Source organism: Pogoniulus pusillus, chromosome 28, assembly GCF_015220805.1.
Source record: "Pogoniulus pusillus isolate bPogPus1 chromosome 28, bPogPus1.pri, whole genome shotgun sequence".
Taxonomy (NCBI): Eukaryota; Metazoa; Chordata; class Aves; order Piciformes; family Lybiidae; genus Pogoniulus; species Pogoniulus pusillus.
Window position 1 is genome coordinate 973,125 of NC_087291.1, and position 18,611 is coordinate 991,735.

General features: G+C 46.0%; 1 protein-coding gene across 4 annotated transcripts in view; it reads right to left on the reverse strand.

Moving 5' to 3' along the window:
* Positions 1 to 18,611, reverse strand: part of RARB (retinoic acid receptor beta) — a 411,132-nt gene that overhangs the window by 287,234 nt on the left and 105,287 nt on the right. The gene's annotated exons all lie outside the window — the stretch shown is intronic.

Sequence of the window (18,611 nt, forward strand, 5' to 3'; positions counted from 1 at the left end):
TGAATGTGTAACCCTCCAAAGAGACAGGCAAAAAAGCACAGCATCAATTTGAGGGTGACAGCAGCCAACTATCTCTTTTTAAGGCTCATCCTTGTCATGGTAGGCCTGATAGCCAAAAATAGGCTTATCCATGTCCTGGCTTGCCCAGGCATGTTTTTCTGCTCTCCCTCCTTCTGCTATGGGGAGAAGCAACTGCAGGGAAGAGGACAAAAAACCTGGAGCCACTGAGTCTAAAGACTCTGGCCTGCCCAGACTTGTCTACCTCCTGTGGTAAACAAGGTACACACACTTAGCTTGTGCCTGCCTTGTGCAAGGCCCATGCTTTTGCCAAATTTGGGGACAGCAAGCCTATGGCATCACCTAATATGGTGAAGCTTGGCCGACTGCCATTCTGATTGGCTATTCTGTGTCCAAAGGCCCATTAGTCATGGGCTACACTCATAAAAAGAGATACACAAGTAAACACAGTGTGCTCTGCTGCTGTATTCACGCCTGCAGTTGCCTGCTGCTATCACTTTCTGCTTCTGGCAGTGATTCTGCCATTGCATTCTACAGCACTGTGCTAAAACGATAAGCTAGGTCAGCTGCACTGCCTGGAAACTGCTTGCCTCGCGTTGACCAGGAACAGGCTCTAAATGCCTCCACAGCACTGGCCTGCATAGCACATCGCAAGACATCCTGTCTACACCTGAAAGTCTGCTGCCAAGATGGGAAGTCCTGGAGATACATAGATCAGCCAGGAGATGAGGTCAGAGATCGTCTGCCTCCTTTCCCAGCACTCAGGAGCCTCAGAGGCTGACAAGTAACAGAATCCCCTGAAAGCATTTAGGTACTGTCTGAAGCTGTAGCTAGCCCCACGAGTCGAGAGATAACATTGAGTAAATACTTAAAGCCTCTTGTAACTCACCATTGCCTTCTGCCATTAGCAGAAAGGAGCTTCTCGAGTCCATCTAGTGGGCAAGTGCTATACTGACCACAAGAGATATTTGACCACAGAAACCTTTTCTTCCAGTTCAACTAATGTTTATATATTTTCACTGGTTACTATTAGATCCAGTTATTATCTATATAATGTTTCCATGACCATGTGAGGAATCCATTATTATTAAAATCAGTGGTCAGGGGGGTTGAGTCTCTTGAATATCAAAACTGAAAAACAATACTAATTTTGGAAAAACATCATCCTGCATTAATTAATTACCCCTTCATAACAATCTTGCAGCTCCTCTTGCAGGAACATACTCCTCATCCTCCTAGATAGATGTTTGGTGCAGGAGATCCAGCAAGAAGCCTGAGACAGCAGACACAGATAGCTCAAGCCCTTTTGTTGAGTAGATAGCTCATCCCTTTTATTGATTAGATACAATGACAACATTTGTATTTTAAGGACAGAAAGTAGACAGACACTGAGCTTGTAACTGAAAGTCGCAGTCATATTTTTATTACTTCTATTTAGAAATAATTGTGGAAAATAAACAAAACCTCATGTCAACTCTAACAACAAGCCCAAGGTCACATAGAAGAACATAACCATCTTCATAAAAAATGGAGGCAATATTAAACTCACAGTTCTCAGTACGAACTTGTGCATCTAAAAAGAGAGGATGAATAGTTGCAAAATGACTTTTTGAAAGGGTCACAAATTCAAACGTGGTGTGCTGGTTTGAAGCCAGCTGGAATATTTTGGTGAGAAGGATTAGATTCTAGGCTGTGAAAAGGAAACACTGGTGATGGCTGCTGCACTCCTAGGCTTGCTGAGATGGATAAGAACATGAACACAAACATAAATAACAGAGTTGCTCTCTCTGGATCTGGCTGCCTGCGCTTCTCTCCCTAACCTGATGTCCAACTAATCCTGCTTTCTCACCCCCCTGCCTGATTCTCCAAACTCACCTTGCATGTAAGGCAAAGTCTGGGATAAAGCAGAGGGGTGGAAAGGAGGTGGAAGGGTGTTTGGGAGCCCCTTCTGGGGACTCTGGTTTCTGGGAGGGCTGCTGGGTTTCTGTATTGCTTTTTTTTATCTTGTGTATTGCTGTCTCTAGCTGTAACTATTGAAACTCTCTGCTTGTATATTGTGCTAAGCTGTGAATATAAAGCTTCATTCCTTAACCTCCAGCTCAGCTGAGTCTAGTCTGGGTGATTTCACAAGAGCGTGGGGGGGGCAGGTAACTCCCAAACCATCACATATGGCACCTCACCAAGGGAACAAATCACAAAGCTGAGCTCAAAACCTTTTTTTTTTTTTTTTTTTAAATTATTATTAATTCTCGAATGTTTATTTCAGATGTTTATTTACTACAGCTCACTTCAGCTGAACAGAAGCACCATGTTCATGATTTTTGCCTACAAGAATATTAAATTTCTGTGCATCTGTCTTCTCTCTAGCAATTTCTCTGGGGAATATACCAGTCTATTTGTTTTTCTATTGATCTGGTCTATAAACACTGTTTTCTTCCTTTCAGGAAAATAAAAGCAGAAGAGAGAGCTGCCACAGAATCAGCAGTCTCCTTGCAAAAAATGTGCTTCCGAGCTCCACGACATGATGGCAGAGCAACATTTGGGAAAATATTTTTCAAATCTGTTTTAATAAGATCACTTCCAGATAGGGATATGCCAGATATTGGTGCAGGCATGCCCGAGGCCTGCGATCCATCTTTCATCCTTTTTACCAATTTCAGACTGACAGCTAAATTAGCTCATGGAAAAGGCTCCCGTAGGCAGTAACCAATAATCTGCCATCCAAGGCAAGCTGCAACAGCAAGAAGCATAGGGGATAAAAATGGGAGATAATAAAGCTACGTTTACAACAGTTGGTAAGGAAAAGAAATCAGGAATATAAAAAGGATCAAATTCATTAAAATTAAATAAAACTAAGCTAGACTGGAAAGAGAAATATAAATTGTGATTTAATGTTATGTTAAGCAAGTGATGTCTTCACACATGACTAGCCCATCTTGGAGTTGCTCTAGTTAATAAACCCAGTAAGTTTACAACTGCAAGGAGAATCCCTTTCTCTACCTATAATATCTAGGTTCAGTACCACCTAGTTATTGAGATGTGCCCACAATAAAAGGAGGACAACAGCTGGTTGTAAAAAGGCAAAATACCAAAAACCTTTTGGATCACAAGAGTCATTTTCTTCTTGGGCAAAAGAAAACCCCCACCGTGGGTGTGTTCACATTACAGTGCTAACAGTGCACATGTGCTTAGTTATTTAAAAGATAACAAAGACAGGAGGGATGACACATCCACCATTTCACTGAAAAAGCACTCAGTTTAACACTTGGACAGTAGCTATTTGGCCAAGTAACTGGAGCTTACTGAAGCTGATGGTTAAGATACATCTCTCCATGAAAATAACTGTGCCAAACCTTCAGACTAAACTCACTCTGAAATGGGCTTAGTGATATCTGGACTTGGATTTGACTTGCACTTTTGTAACTTTTTTCCATCACACTCTAGCAGGTAAATTGCTGTGTTGCAGTTCATCATTTTCATGCCAGCAACTTCCCTTAATAACAATTTGTGGTATCATATAACATTAGCAATGATATTTACAATTACGGCTCAGAATACTGCAGAGCACTCTGCTAAGCACTGTTATCCAATTTCCTTCTGGTGTGTGTATACATATATATGTGTATACATACACATATATAAAAATGTCAACAAATAATAACTAATTCACTCAAAAAATCCTTTTTTTTTTTGTTCCATGGCATGTAAGAAAACGTGACAAAGGCAGTGAGCTGTCTGCTGGCAAGAGGGGTATTCAGTCGCGCTCTGCAGCTGGGTGTCTGTGTTTGAAAAGCATGCTCACATTAAAGATGCAAAGAAATGCCTGGGGTTTCATTGCATTGCAAATGTAAAGAAAGACTGATTTTCTTCAAAGGAGGTTGATAATAACCTACAAACAGCAGGTATTTTCTGCTACCAGCATGTAGCTGGCATGTCACGGCTAGTACATCTTTAATCATAATAATGAGTTCTACGGTAATCAGGATAAAATATGTTTTAACTGACAATGTTTTTACCTGTCTTTGCTACCTCTACTGGAAATTAGGTGACTTTGCTCTAGCCTAGCAGCCAATCTCATTGAGACAGCTACTACCGCTAGCTGGGTTGCTACTCTGAAATGTTTGTTTGTTGTAAGCACTGAATTAACAGAAGTCACTCTGGTACTGTAAAATGCAGGTTGTCCCTCGGCACACGGGACAGCCAAACAACTGAAGTCTGGAAAATGAAGGCAAATTGCTGGTTCTTTTCCTACAACAGGCAGGCAGCTCTCTAACTTCTTTCTCTCACCCAAGTATGTTTTTTTTCCTGCCACAGTTAATTCTTCCTTGAGTTGCCATTTTCTTTTATGGGCATTTTCTGTGAGAGTTTTGCCCCCTGCAGCACAAGCATCGGCTCCATAGCCAGCTTCCACAGCCTCTGGCCAGACCTCACGTACCGGCTTTGGCTGGCATAGAGTTAAATTTTTGAGACAGGGTTTATTTTTCTAAATGACAACAGCTCACCACAGAAGAGCTCCTGAGGTGTGATTTCATTTCCTCTTCTGCCGCCGCCATTCTCACAGTGGTGCCACAGAGACCTACCACTAGACCAAAAATGTTTATCGAAATCCAGGGGCCCGAACCTCCATCCCAAAGTCTTTCACAGCTGGGAGCCTCCCTGAGAAGTAATGATGAAGGAGGGGGTGGATTATCTGAGGCTGTATCTTGAGCTCAGCCTTGAACTCCATTGTCAGCACTTCATTTGAGCTTTTACAAACCTCAGTGTGCTGCAAAATGTTGCTACCTGCTTCTGGAGCACAAACCCTGTGAGGAGAGGCTGAGGGAGCTGGGGGTGTGCAGCCTGCAGAAGGGGAGGCTCAGGGCAGAGCTCATTGCTGGCTACAACTCCCTGAAGGGAGGCTGTAGCCAGGTGGGGTTGGGCTCTTCTCCCAGGCAACAGCAACAGAAGAAGGGGACACAGTCTCAAGTTGTGCCAGGGCAGATCTAGGTTGGATGTTAGGAGGAAGTTGTTGTCAGAGAGAGTGATTGGCATTGGAATGGGCTGCCCAGGGAGGTGGTGGAGTGGCTGTGTCTGGAGGTGTTGAAGCCAAGCCTGGCTGGGGCACTCAGTGCCATGGTCTGGTTGATTGGCCAGAGCTGGGTGCTAGGTTGGACTGGATGATCTTGGAGGTCTCTTCCAACCTGTCTGATTCTGTGATTCTATGAATCTTGGAAACTGTTAGATGCAAGTAGAATACAGACAGCCCTCTAATATTAGAGAGTTGGTGTGTAGGTGTGGAAAACTCATGGCTGTGAATTGTATGTACAAACTTTATTGAGCTTTTAGAAGCTGTGGTTGTAGGGACTACTTCACTTGGCTTATACCGACGTCAGCCAAGCTCTTCAGTGTGAGAATGGGTTTGCAGAAGCAGGAGCATGTGTTTGTCCTGTGGGCTAGCACTGGCCTTCCTCTCCTGCCTGGCATTTTAAAAGTAATGAAAACAGTGACAGTTGATATATGATGGTTTTACATGTTAATTATGCAATGATTTATTTGAAATAAAGTTTTGGGGGTTAGTAGGTTTAAAATTAATATAAAATAATCAATCAGATTTAAAAATCAGTCAATACATTCTCTAATTCTGGTGCACAGCAAGGCTGTGCCCGGAGCTACGCAGAACCGCTGTGGGTCAGGGTCAGCGGCAGCGCAGCTTCATCCAGCCTCAGAGGGACTCAGTAAAATGCGAGAAGCAGAAATTCACACTACCACTTGGGCAGGGGAAAAGTGTTTAAAGGCTAAAATATGAAGAAAGAAGCATTCTAAATGAGAAATCATTTCAAAGGCATTTTTCTCTTGCCACTTAAGGCTTGCAGGAACATGCTGAAAGGACATTTCTCCGCTACAACCTTTAACTCCAAGTTCTTAACCGTGCCATAGATCATAATATTGTCATTCTTCAGTGTCACACTGCGTCAGCAGCTGGTTTGGTCTCACAAAGAAGGATCTGACCTCTGGGATGGACAGGAAGCTGAAGGAGCAACCTTCTGGGAAAAAAAAGCCTCCTGTTTACATTTGCCTTGTTTAGCGAACAGTTCCCGTGCGAGACACAAGCAGTGCGCAGGTAGTGCCACTGCTGCAGCCCCGAACACAAGCGCACGTCGAGCTGTCGCTGAGCCGCTGCTCTAACTGCAAGGTACCGAGGGGCATTTCACCACTCAAACCCACGACTTTGCTAGTGCAACGAGACCAAGGGCACAGTCCCTCAGAAGCTGACCTCTGTTATCACAATGAAGCTCACCCACAGACATGAAAAAAACCAGCAGCAGACATTTTTTGTGGGGGTTACACTTTGCAGTGGTGTTTGTTTACAACAATCTATAGCATGGGCAAACCCAGGCCATCGCCTTGCTTCTGTCCTGTGTCCTCAAATCTACAGCCCCAGCCTATTTCATCCATATGTCCTAAACATTCATAGAATGCTTTGGGATGGAAGGGACCTCAAGGATCACCCAGTTCCAACCCCCTGCCATAGGTAGGGACACCACCCACGAGAACAGGCTGCCCAAGGCCTCATCCAACCTGGCCTTGAACACCTGCAGGGAGGTTGTGGAGCACAGAATCAGCAAACATCATCTAAGATCACAACCTCCCTGGGCAACCTGTGCCAGGGTCTCACCACCCTCACTGCAAAGAACCCTTTCCCAACATCTAGTTTCAGTCTCTCCTCTGCCAGTTTAAACCCATTACCCCTTGTCCTGTCATTACAAGACCTTGTCAATAGAATCACAGAATCACAGAATCAAACGGGTTGGAAGAGAGCTCCAAGCTCATCCAGCCCAACCTAGCACCCAGCCCTAGCCAGTCAACCAGACCATGGCACTAAGTGCCCCAGCCAGGCTTGGCTTCAACACGTCCAGGCACAGCGACTCCACCACCTCCCTGGGTAGCCCATTCCAATGCCAATCACTCTCTCTGACAACAACTTCCTCCTAACATCCAGCCTGAACCTGCCCTGGCACAGCTTGAGGCTGTGTCCCCTTGTTCTGTTGCTGGTTGCCTGGCAGCAGAGCCCAACCCCACCTGGCTACAGCCTCCCTTCAGGGAGCTGCAGACAGCAATGAGCTCTGCCCTGAGCCTCCTCTTCTGCAGGCTGCACACCCCCAGCTCCCTCAGCCTCTCCTCATAGGGTTTGTGTTCCAGGCCCCTCCCCAGCTTCATAACCCTTCTCTGGACACCTTCCAGCACCTCAACATCTCTCTTGAATGGAGGAGCCCAGAACTGGACACAGCACTCAAGGTATGGCCTGAGCAGTGCTGAGTACAGGGTCAGAATAACCTCCCTTGTCCTGCTGGCCACACTGCTCCTGAGCCAGCCCAGGATGCCATTGGCTCTGCTGCCCACCTGGCCACACTGCTGCCTCATCTTCAGCCTACTATCTATCAGTACCCCCAGGTCCCTTTTCTCCTGGCTGCTTTGGTGTGGTGTTTTCTTTAGTTGGCCTGAACAAGAAGACAGATAACATCATGGCCACTACAGCACCAGCCTCAACATCTGCATTTGGAGAGAAACAGAATTTATGATGGCAAAGTAAATCCTCAGGGTTAAAAAAGTTCATAACATACTTCAACCTAAAGAAAACAGGATGCTTCAAAGCAAAGAAAGAAATTCATACTTCAGTGAAGAAAGACAAGTCTAACTGTTTGTCTTAGCTGCCAACTCTCAGATTTTAATTATCACTTAAAAGTATTTGCATTAAAAATAGTTTATCTCATTTAACTGTCACATAAAGAAAAAAAAAAAAGCACTTTCTGTTTAATAGAGCTTAAGCTGAAATAGATGCTCAGAAAATAGCTACTTCCCCATCATCACCATCATCACTCAGGCCAACTAGAAAAGGATTCTCTTCTGTGGGTGAACTTCTGGCTTAGAAGACAATAAAAGTTGCATTGTTGCACCTTTCTGAAAGAGGTGTTCTATAGCTAGCTAGAAGAAAAAAGTCATGTAACGCTTGCAGCACACACACACCATATATGCTTGAGGACGAGCTGGTAACAGGTTTGGACCAAACAAGGCAGCCAGATTTTGGCTGGGGAGAATAATGTCTCCAGCATCACCGATCTCTGGCCTCTTCGTACATGGTCACCACATGCAGGTGGGATGTCACTTCTCCAGAGCATTCAAGGAGCACTAACACAACTTTTTTTTCCACATGCCCATCTCTCTAATGCTGTCTTTCCCATAAAAACCTTTATTGCAACTGTTCCTCACCAGTAAGGCACCAAATTGCTGCAACACATCGCACAGAGGCAGCACCCCCAAAAGCAGAGAGGTTGGTGCTCAAACTGTGCTAGCTTCCAACACGTAGCCAAATAAAACGCCACGCTGCTGGGCTACCCTGAATGGTGCTAAATGGCTACAGCACTGCTTTTCTCTTTTCCCTTCCTTTCTCCCCTACCCTCCTATCACTCCCTTTGCTTTTTCAACCTGGAAACCTCTTGATGTGAATCAGATGGAGCTGCTGGTGGAGTGTGCTCCTGTCCAGAGTCTCAACTTTGTGATCCTCAGATCCTCTGGCTGCCAAACTCTCCATTTGTGAACAGCCAAAGCATCCTGCAAGGACAGTTCTGCTTTCCGCCCTGAAGACTGGGAACATTTCACATTCATCACATTGCCACTGAACAACTGACATGGTGAGATGAGCAGTCCTTTACATCCTGCTGGTCTCTGCATCATGTATTAATCCAGAACACAGCTTAGGTGTCTTTAGTGGCCTTTAGAAATCTAAACACACTAAAACAAACATCAGGCTTTGTTCTGCACACAATCCTTACCAGCTCTGGCTGACCTTGGTAGAAATTGAGTTGTTTGATCAACTTCCTTATTGATAATTGCTTTGTAGTGTAAATCATCAGAGAAGGTAGGACAAATTTGACTTAGGCCTCTGCTATAGTGCTGTCACTCAGAAGAGGAATCAGCAGTGCCACTAATTATTTTCACACACACACAATCCCTTCTGAGGGATTGACATGATCTAGGTAACCCTCAAGAGCATGGTAACTCACAGATGTGCAGCATATCCATGGAATTAATCCAAATACATTTGGCTGGTGTGGGGAGAAAGATATGGAAATACTTGGGTCTGCTGTCCAAAGATTTGCTCTTTGTCAGCCAGAGCACATGTTAATGCAGCACTTCTTTAATAGAAACAGACCCTTTGTTATGACAAATGGTAAGATTTGATATAGAAAGCATTAGGCACAGAAGTTGCAGCTATAACTCAAGGAGCCAAACACTCGCTGTACCAGGAAACAAGCAGCCTGTGCAGTGCTCAAAGAGCGAAGCCCAGAGGCTTTCTCTGCGACACCAAAGCACTACCTAACACGTCCTGATTGAGCCATATGACATCAGCTCATCTGTAAGAACTAGGTGAAAGATGGAAGCATGTGGGATATTTGCTGTCGGCATCGGCATCTGTCCTTCAGAACAACCGTTAGGGGTGAAGCCCTGCTGCCCGAAACTGACCACCAGCTGGTACTGGCAAGTAGAGAACAACATTGCTCTTTGCTTTTGCTTCCCACAGACAGCTTTTGCTTCTGTTTATTACTATTACATTGCTCCTGTTTCATATTTATAAGACTTGTTACATTCCCCCATCTTCTGTTATATTTCCCCATCTCCGCTAAGCCATCTAAGAAGGGGAGTGATAGAGCATCTTTGGTGGGCATTTAGCCCCCAGTCAGGGCCAAACCACCACAGCAGCTTACTGGTAAAAGTACATTTATAAAGGGACAACACCACCAGTAAATGAAGGGGCAGTGCTGGCTTTGCAAGACATGTGAGGGAGCTGTTTTCTTAATTGTGTCTAGGTGCAGGAGAAAAAAAACCTAAAACACCAAAGAAAACCAAACCCCAAAATTTCCTATGTATGTTCCAGTCAGGGGAAAAAGAGCTGGTGAAAAGGAAGCAAAATCACAGGATCACACAGGATGTCAGGGGTTGGAAGAGATCCAAGGAGATCGAGTCCAACCCCCCTGCCAGAGCAGGACCACACAATCTAGCTCAGGTCATATAGGAACACATCCAGACAGGCCTTGAAAGGCTCCAGAGAAGGAGACTCCACAGCCTCTCTGGGGAGCCTGTGCCAGTGCTCTGGGACCCTTCCAGTACAGAAGTTCCCCCTTGTGCTGAGCTGGAACCTCCTGTGCTGCAGCTTACACCCATTGCTCCTTGTCCTATCCCAGGGAGCAGTGAGCAGAGCCAGGCCCCCCACCCTGACCCCCAGCACTCAGATATTCATAAACATTTAATAAATCCCCTCTCAGTCTTCTTTTCTCCAGACTAAGCAGCCCCAGGTCCCTCAGCCTCTCCTCATCAGCCATGCCCTCCAGTCCCCTACTCATCCTTGTAGCCCTCTGCTGGACTCTCTCCAGCAGATCCCTGTACCTCTTCAACTGGGGAGCCCAAAACTGAAGGCAGTACTCAAGATGAGGTCTCATAAGGGCAGAGTAGAGGGGCAGGAGAACCTCCCTTGGTCTGCTGGACACACTCCTCCTAATACACCCCAGGATCCCATTGGCCTTCTTGGCCACAAGGGCACATTGTTGTGCCATGGATGTTCTCCACCAGCACTCCCAGGTCCCTCTCCACAGCACTGCTCTCCAGCAGTCACCTCACAGCCTGTCCTGGTGCAGTTTATTATCCCTCCCCAGGTGCAGGACTCTGCACTTGTCCCTGTTGAACCTCATCTGGTTCCTCTGTGCCCAGCTCTGTCTGTCCAGGGCTCTCTGGATGGCCACACAGCCTGCAGCTGTCTCAGCCAAGCCTCCCAGCTTGGTGTCAGCAGCAAACTTGCTGAGCAGACTCTGTCTGTCTGTGCCCTCATCAGTGTCACCAACGGTGATGTTGAACAGCACCGGGACCAGCACTGATCCCTGGGGGACTCCACTGATTACAGCTCTCCAGCTGGACCTGGCACCATTGATCACCACCCTCTGAACCAGAGTTCCTAACCCACCTCACTGCCTGCTCTTCCATCCCACACCTCCTGAGCTTGCTCACTAGGGTGTCATGGGAGACAGTGTCAAAGGCCTTGCTAAGGTGAAGGCAGACTACATCCACTGCTCTCCCTGATTCTACCCATTCAGTTATGGCACCTTAGAATGCTATCAGGTTAGCCATTAGGTTATCAGTTTCTAGAAAATGCAAATATATTCTTCCATGATTACAGAATGTGGAAATCTTGGAAGATGGTTTCTCATTTATTTGACAAAGAAAGGTTTTTAAAAATATTACATCCTACTTGAACATATTTAGACACCTAAAGGCTTGAGATGAAAAATAAACTTTTTCCATAGTAGTAGCATCAAAACACCAACTATCACACACAGGTTACAGATAGATAGATAGAACACAGGGTTCAGGATTCTGCACTTTGGCCACAACAACCCCAAGCAGCACTACAGGCTGGGGACAGAGTGGCTGAGAGCAGCCAGGCAGAGAAGGAGCTGGTGGTGCTGGGAGAGAGTAGCTGAAGATGAGGCAGCAGTGTGCCCAGGTGGGCAGCAGAGCCAATGGCATCCTGGGCTGGCTCAGGAGCAGTGTGGCCAGCAGGACAAGGGAGGTTATTCTGACCTTGTACTCAGCACTGCTCAGGCCACATCTTGGGTGCTGTGTCCAGTTCTGGACTCCTCAATTCAAGAGAGATGTTGAGGTGCTGGAAGGTGTCCAGAGAAGGGTTATGAAGCTGGTGACAGGCCTGGAGCACAGCCCTGTGAGGAGAGGCTGAGGGAGCTGGGGGTGTGCAGCCTGCAGCAGAGGAGGCTCAGGGAAGAGCTCATTGCTGTCTATAACTACCTGAAGGGAGGCTGCAGCCAGGTGGGGTTGGGCTCTTCTCCCAAACAACCAGCAACAGAAGAAGGGGACACAGTCTCAAGCTGTGCCAGGGCAGGTCTAGGCTGGATGTTAGGAGGAAGTTGTTGTCAGAGAAAGTGATTGGCATTGGAATGGGCTGCCCAGGGAGGTGGTGGAGTGGCTGTGCCTGGAGGTGTTGAAGCCAAACCTGGCTGGGGCACTTAGTGCCATGGTCTGGTTGACTGGCTAGGGCTGGGTGCTAGGTTGGGCTGGATGAGCTCGGAGGTCTCTTCCAACCTGGCTGATTCTATGAAAGGGTAAAAATGGCCAAGCAGTGAAAAACTTTTTCCAACTCCCCAGTTACTTTCATGCCTCTTCCCTTATGCAGGGATTTGAACAAGACTCACTCTCGAAGTCCTTCTCAGCTACACTACAGAGGAAAAAAACTTCCAGTATGTTAATATATGTCCTGGTTACAATTAGCTGTGTACAGGAAAAGAAAATTCTCATTTTAGGCTTATAAGCATAGATAAATAGAAGTGCTTTTGTTTATGAGGAAAGAGGGAGCAGAGTACCCTTGCTTGAAATCATACATTTTGGCCATATGTTGGTAGAAAATACATCATTCATCAATGATACATTAATAATAGATGAGCACTGGCTCCAGACACAAAGTGACTTGGTGAAAATGCCAGAACAATGGACACAGAATTTTTATTCTGCCATCTCCAAATGACAGGGGAAATTAGTTTATATAAACTCCACAGAACAAGGCTTTATTTCAGAAAGTAAGCCTTTAATTTAGCCAAGATTTTGTTTGCTCAGAGGTCCAAAAGAACAGAACAAAGAAATTAGAAGGTGTCTGGCATACAGAGAGACAAGGCTGTGTGCTGCAATTAGCAGCAATGGATAAGCATAATCTAAAAATGCTTCTTTTGGACGATTTTGGTTTTGCAAAACAAATTTAACATGACTATTAGTCCCTAGGAGCACCAGAGCACTGCAACGTGAACAGGATTGCATTTCAGCAGTACTTTCAAAGTGGGTAACACAGCTCATGAAACAAAACAAACCTATTTCTCAGTAACAGCTCTTCTGTAGAGTTTGACTGAAGTGGGAGAAACTGATGTATCTCTAGCAGGCACCACTAGCAATACCAGCATTTCCTACTATGTGACTAGGTACTCATACTTGGATGCCATCTGATTCATGTTCTGCTTCAGCTAGGCCATGCCATGTGTGCATTACTCTGTACAGGCACAAGTATTTATAACCTCACACTGTGCATGCAGTACACTCACCATCTTCATCATATTTTCTACCCTGTCTCCATGCCCTGTGGGAACATCTGCTCCAGTGTAACACAGAGCCCTGCTCCCCTGCTTCTCAGATCATCTTACTGTCATCCACAACTTGCCCAGACAAACCTGGGGCAGATGCACACCAACTGTAGCTAATGAAAACACACACCAAAGGTGGTTCCCCATCATAATTTCCTAACTCCATGTGGGTGCAAACTCTGCAGTTTTTCCAACGACCCTGCTCACACACACAGAGGGTGACTCAGCTCCAGGTAAGCAGGATCAGGAACCTGGTCTGAAAAGTCCTTGGCACAGAAGATGATGGTAATGGTTTCTGTCAGCAAAACAGCCTAGCTACACAGGCCGTGGTTAAGATGTGTCCAAAATCTACCTGTGTCTCTATGCTCTACCTCAAAGCTAAAGAAAAGGAGAAGAGAAATTTACTATCAAAAAAGCTCACATGATGGTGCACTGCACACCCAAAACTTCACACATTTTATTGAGGCAGGCAGGAGATTGTGCAGCTTGCAAATTGAAAACACAACTGCTTCTCTTCACCAAAACAAGAGAGAAAGAAAATGTTCATTTGGGAGGGGTACTACATGGCCACAGAGGAGTCAACCAACAGAGCAGTGGTGGACTGGAGAAACTTCTACTCACTACTGGCTGATGAGAAAGGCTTCCTGAGCAGAGCAGCTCTGGGAAAAAAGTGAAAACATCCCTCAGCAAAGATGCAACAGGAAGAAGTGAGACATGCAACAAGCCAACAACAAAGACAGAATTAAAAAGCAGTCTGCCACTTACTATGTAATTGTGTTTTTTAAGGCTGGCTGAGAAGGGAAGTGGCCCAAGCCAAGCACAGTTGTCATGGAAAAGATAGACCCCAGCCTAGGTAACCAAAGTTGTAACACAGCTTTCTGTAATTGCCTCCTCCTTTGGCTCATCCAAGTGTGCTCTAACAGGGAAATGTTCCCTCTCTTTCACTCTCTCCTTCCCAGTGGTATCAGCAACATATGTACCTTAGCACTTCTGCACCCTGAAGATGAGGCTGTTCCTGCCTTATGGAGAGCTCCAATGCTGACTGGGGACAGAAAGGAAGAAAAGAGCTAGGTTTTAGTCATCGTTCTTTGGGCTTTCTGTTCCAGTGCCTGCTAGCAGCATGGGCAGTAGCTGCTGGCATTTCAGGAACTACGTCTCCTCTGAGCAGTGCTGACTGCTTTGCAGACCCAGACTCCACACTGGCATCAGCCTCAGTCAGCCTCACTTCCTCAGGTGTCTTCCTGACAGGGCTAATATGGGGCTCCCAGCAGTCCGACTACTTTGTTATGCTTGCATCCAAGTCGCTGCCAAAGGGCAGGCAAGAGGCATCATCAGGCCACATCCTGCCATGCCAAGTTTTGAGTCACAATTCCAAGAACAAATTTCAACCAGATTTGGGAATTTGGTGCTCATGTCTCTTTGCAGATCTGGGCCCATGCTTTGAAGTCCTCAACACATGAACAGGTATCTCAAGACATTCCTCAAAAGACAGATCCTGGGAAATCCAAGCATCATTAATATTACTCTAATGCAGAGGAACTTACAGTACTGTCAAAAAGAAAAATCAATTATTTCCATTGTGCTCATGATAGAAATAATGCAGAAAGTAAAATTCATAGAATCATAGAATTAGAGAATCAACCAGGTTGGAAGAGACCTCCAAGCTCATCTAGCCCAACCTAGCACCCAGTCCTAACCAAAGAACCAGACCATGGCACTAAGTGCCCCAGCCAGGCTTGGCTTCAACACCTCCAGGCACAGAGACTCCACCACCTCCCTGGGCAGCCCATTCCAATGCCAAGCACTCTCTCTGACAACAATTTCCTCCTTACATCCAGCCTAGACCTCCCCTGGCATAGCTTGAGGCTGTGTCCCCTTCTTTTGTTGCTGGTTGCCTGGCAGAAGAGCCCAACCCCAGCTGGCTACAGCCTCCCTTCAGGGAGTTGTAGAGAGCAATGAGGTCTGCCCTGAGCCTCCTCTTCTGCAGGCTAAAATTATGTTGAAGCAGTCCAGAAATGTCCCAGAGGGGATAAGAAGCACTCCCAGAGAGTTGCTGCTGCCCTCCCTTGTGGGAATGCTGAATGCAGAAGAGCTGTGGGGTGCAGGTGCAGGAGAGCCAGGGGAAAGGATGTGAAGAGAAGTGACAACAGGCAGATCCTTGTAATAACAGACCTTGGTTCTCACCTGCAGCTGGCCACCTTATCTCAGAAGGGGTAGATAATGAACCTTTGCTAACCAGAACAACAAGGCATGTACTTATGCAGATGTGGTGGGTTGCCCCTGACTAATTATGCTAACGTGTAGGCCTGTGCCCTACTGGCTGAGTGTATAAATTTGGGCTGCTGTGATCAATAAAGTGGCTTCAGCATACTTAATATTGAATCGTTTCTGAAGACCCTCGCGGCGAGTCACAACCAGACTGGTTTATGGACTTGTTTACTGTGGCCCACCGCCAAGCAGTGATAGCAGGCAACATGGTCTGCAACACTCCCTCTTCTGGCTCACTGTCCTGTGTGCTCAGTACGCTCTGCACCAAGAGAGCTGGGCTTCCGCTAGCTACAATAAGACACAGAAATAATTAACTCACAATTTTAGAAGAGCGATTTCCACTTCTGAAGGGACCCCTTCCTTTGAAGCACACCTTTAGTCCTGTACTCTTTCTATAATGAGTTCAAAGGAAATCAAAGCTCAAGCAACACAACAGAAGAGACACTGAGGTACTTTAAGCAGTGGAAAATGGAGAAAGAGAGACAGCACGTAAAAGAAACTGCTAGGCTTGGTCTTGGACTGGGCTACAAGGCAAGGAAGAGAACTATTGTCAGAGGAGAAGGGAAAAGCACATTGGGCAGGTCATGATACCCTCTATAGAAAACCTGCATTCAGAGAGGCGTTAGGACAAGAGGGGAGGAAGTGCCTAAAACAAAGTCCCGCATCGCTTCGATGAAATGCACACTCGCACCAACACCAGCCTGCAAGCCAACAGGCAGGGACTTTGGGTTAGGCCCTAGTTAGGACTCCACTGTAGAATAGAACAGAATAGAATCAACCAGGTTGGAAGAGATCTCCAAGATCATTCAGTCCAACCTAGCACCCAGCCCTAGCCAGTCAACTAGACCATGGCACTAAGTGCCTCATCCGAACACCTCCAGGGACAGTGCCTCCACCACCTCCCTGGGCAGCCCATTCCAATGCCAATCACTCTCTCTGTGAAGAACTTCTTCCTAACATCCAGCCTATACTTCCCCTGGCACAACTTGAGACTGTGTCCCCATGTTCTATTGCTGGTTGCCTGGGAGAAGAGGCAAACCCCCACCTGGCTACAATGTCCTTTCAGGTAGTTGTAGACAGCAATGAGGTCAGCCCTGAGCCTCCTCTTCTCCAGGCTAAACAACCCCAGAGGGACAAGGAAGGAGACTGCTATCCCACTTCAGCTGAAGTCAGACGGAATGCTCTCCTCTGTAACAGCCACACCAAGCTTTATCCGGCCTACAGATAAAGTGTTCCCCAAAGAGAGATAACTGCAAACCTACAACATGCAAATGCATAACCCAGAAGAACTACAATAATGTTACTTTTGTAATGCCACACCTGAATAACAAATTTAACTGCAGACGAAGAGGCACAGAATAAGCCTCAGCTTCAAATTCCTTCAGTGTTTAGAAGTAGGCGTTCAGAAAGTAAAATGTAAATGGTTTAGGTATTGTTAGAGCATCCTCAGAAAATCTTATATAAACCCCTCAGAACCAGGATCTACTGCAGCTGGAAAGAAAGGTGGAAAGGGAAGTTGTGGTAGGCACTACAGCTCCTAAGCTTCCTATCCTGTGAAGTTGCTGCAATGTTCCTTACCGCCAAGCCACCGACCTATGGAAACAGCAGCAGAAAGGCAGGCAACCATGTCTGACTACGATCCAGCACCCAGATGATGAAATCAGAAGCAAGTGACATACCTTAAAAAATTAATTTCACAGATTTATAAGGATTTTGTAAGCCTGCTTACAGGAACTTTTTGATCATCTGCCTCCTAGTGCTTCTGCTTCTAGATGCAAAAGCAAACATATTTTCCTTTCTATTCTAATTTCCAGTGGTGAAATCTGCTTCTTGCATCAAGGTTAATGGTTCAGTGAAAAATCTTCCTGATTGATAAACCTGCTATGGGTAGAACAGTGGTGATACAATTCCAGATTTCCCTCAGAACAAAATGCCTTCAGGGCAAAATTCCCATTAAACAATGATGAATTACAGTGAAAAGTTGTGTATGAACACCGGGTGAATATGAAATGAGATCAGCTTTGTTACAGCCATGACAATAAATATGAGATGGATCAGTATCTTTAAAGCTCTTTAAAGCCAGCCCACTGCAAAGCCCACTGCAGGCACCAGAAGCATACCCACACAGCAAATGAGGGGTCTACAGCTGCAAACAGGCAGAGCCAATACCGAGTGGAGCTAAGACACTTTAAACAATCACTTAAAGAAGGCATCAAGCCACAAAAGCCCTTAGGGAAATGAAGGCGCAGCTGCTGCTGCGTCACAGTAGACTCATCCATCCAGACAGTGGGTTCCTTGGAAAAATGAACTTGAAGAAAATTTAGTGCAGAGCATATGACTGCTGCTCAAGCCTCTGCACAGCTCAAAGCCAGAGGGGACTGACCCCCACATGGCACACAGACTACTAAAAAGAACATAAACCACCACTGTGTTTCTGGAAGTTCGGTGGTGGAAGGAGTCACCTGTGCTACTCTCATCCAAAGAGGGACCCCACTCTCCTGTTTGCCTTTTTGGCACGGCGAAGATGGATCTCCTTGACTCCAGAAGACTCCTCCTGCCACTTCAGTTGCTGACTGCTTTCACCTCTGCAAAGACACATCTTTTAGGCAAGCATGAGCCCTCTAGAACTCCTTCAAAAAGCACTGCAGTGCCATGCAACAACTTGAGTGCTATGCACTGATAAACTCATTCTACTGACACACGACTGCTGTAATATGACAACTTGGCAGAAGCAGAGAGCTACAAATATTACAAAAGTAATATCTGGGGTGAGGGGGAGGAGAAAAGAAAGGGTTGGGGGAAAACAGATGAAAATCAACACTACAAACTATCAGGCTGAAAAACAAACAAGCTTTCCACTGGCCAGCAGCAGAGTACTCACAAGTCACAAAGCCCTCACTAAGGCTAAAGATGTGTTGCTTGCAGTGCTATGACCAATCATCCCACAGGTCACCAAGGAAACAAGCAGCTGGGTCATGGAATGGATAGATGCACGTGGGAGGGTGTGACGGCTTTGGTGCTACCTGCCCCCCACTCTTGATGAAATCTCCTGGACTAGACTCCACTGAGCTGGAGTCTAGTCCATGAAGCTTTATATTCACAGCTCAGCACAAGATACAAGCAGATATTTACAGCTATAGACAGATATAGACAAGT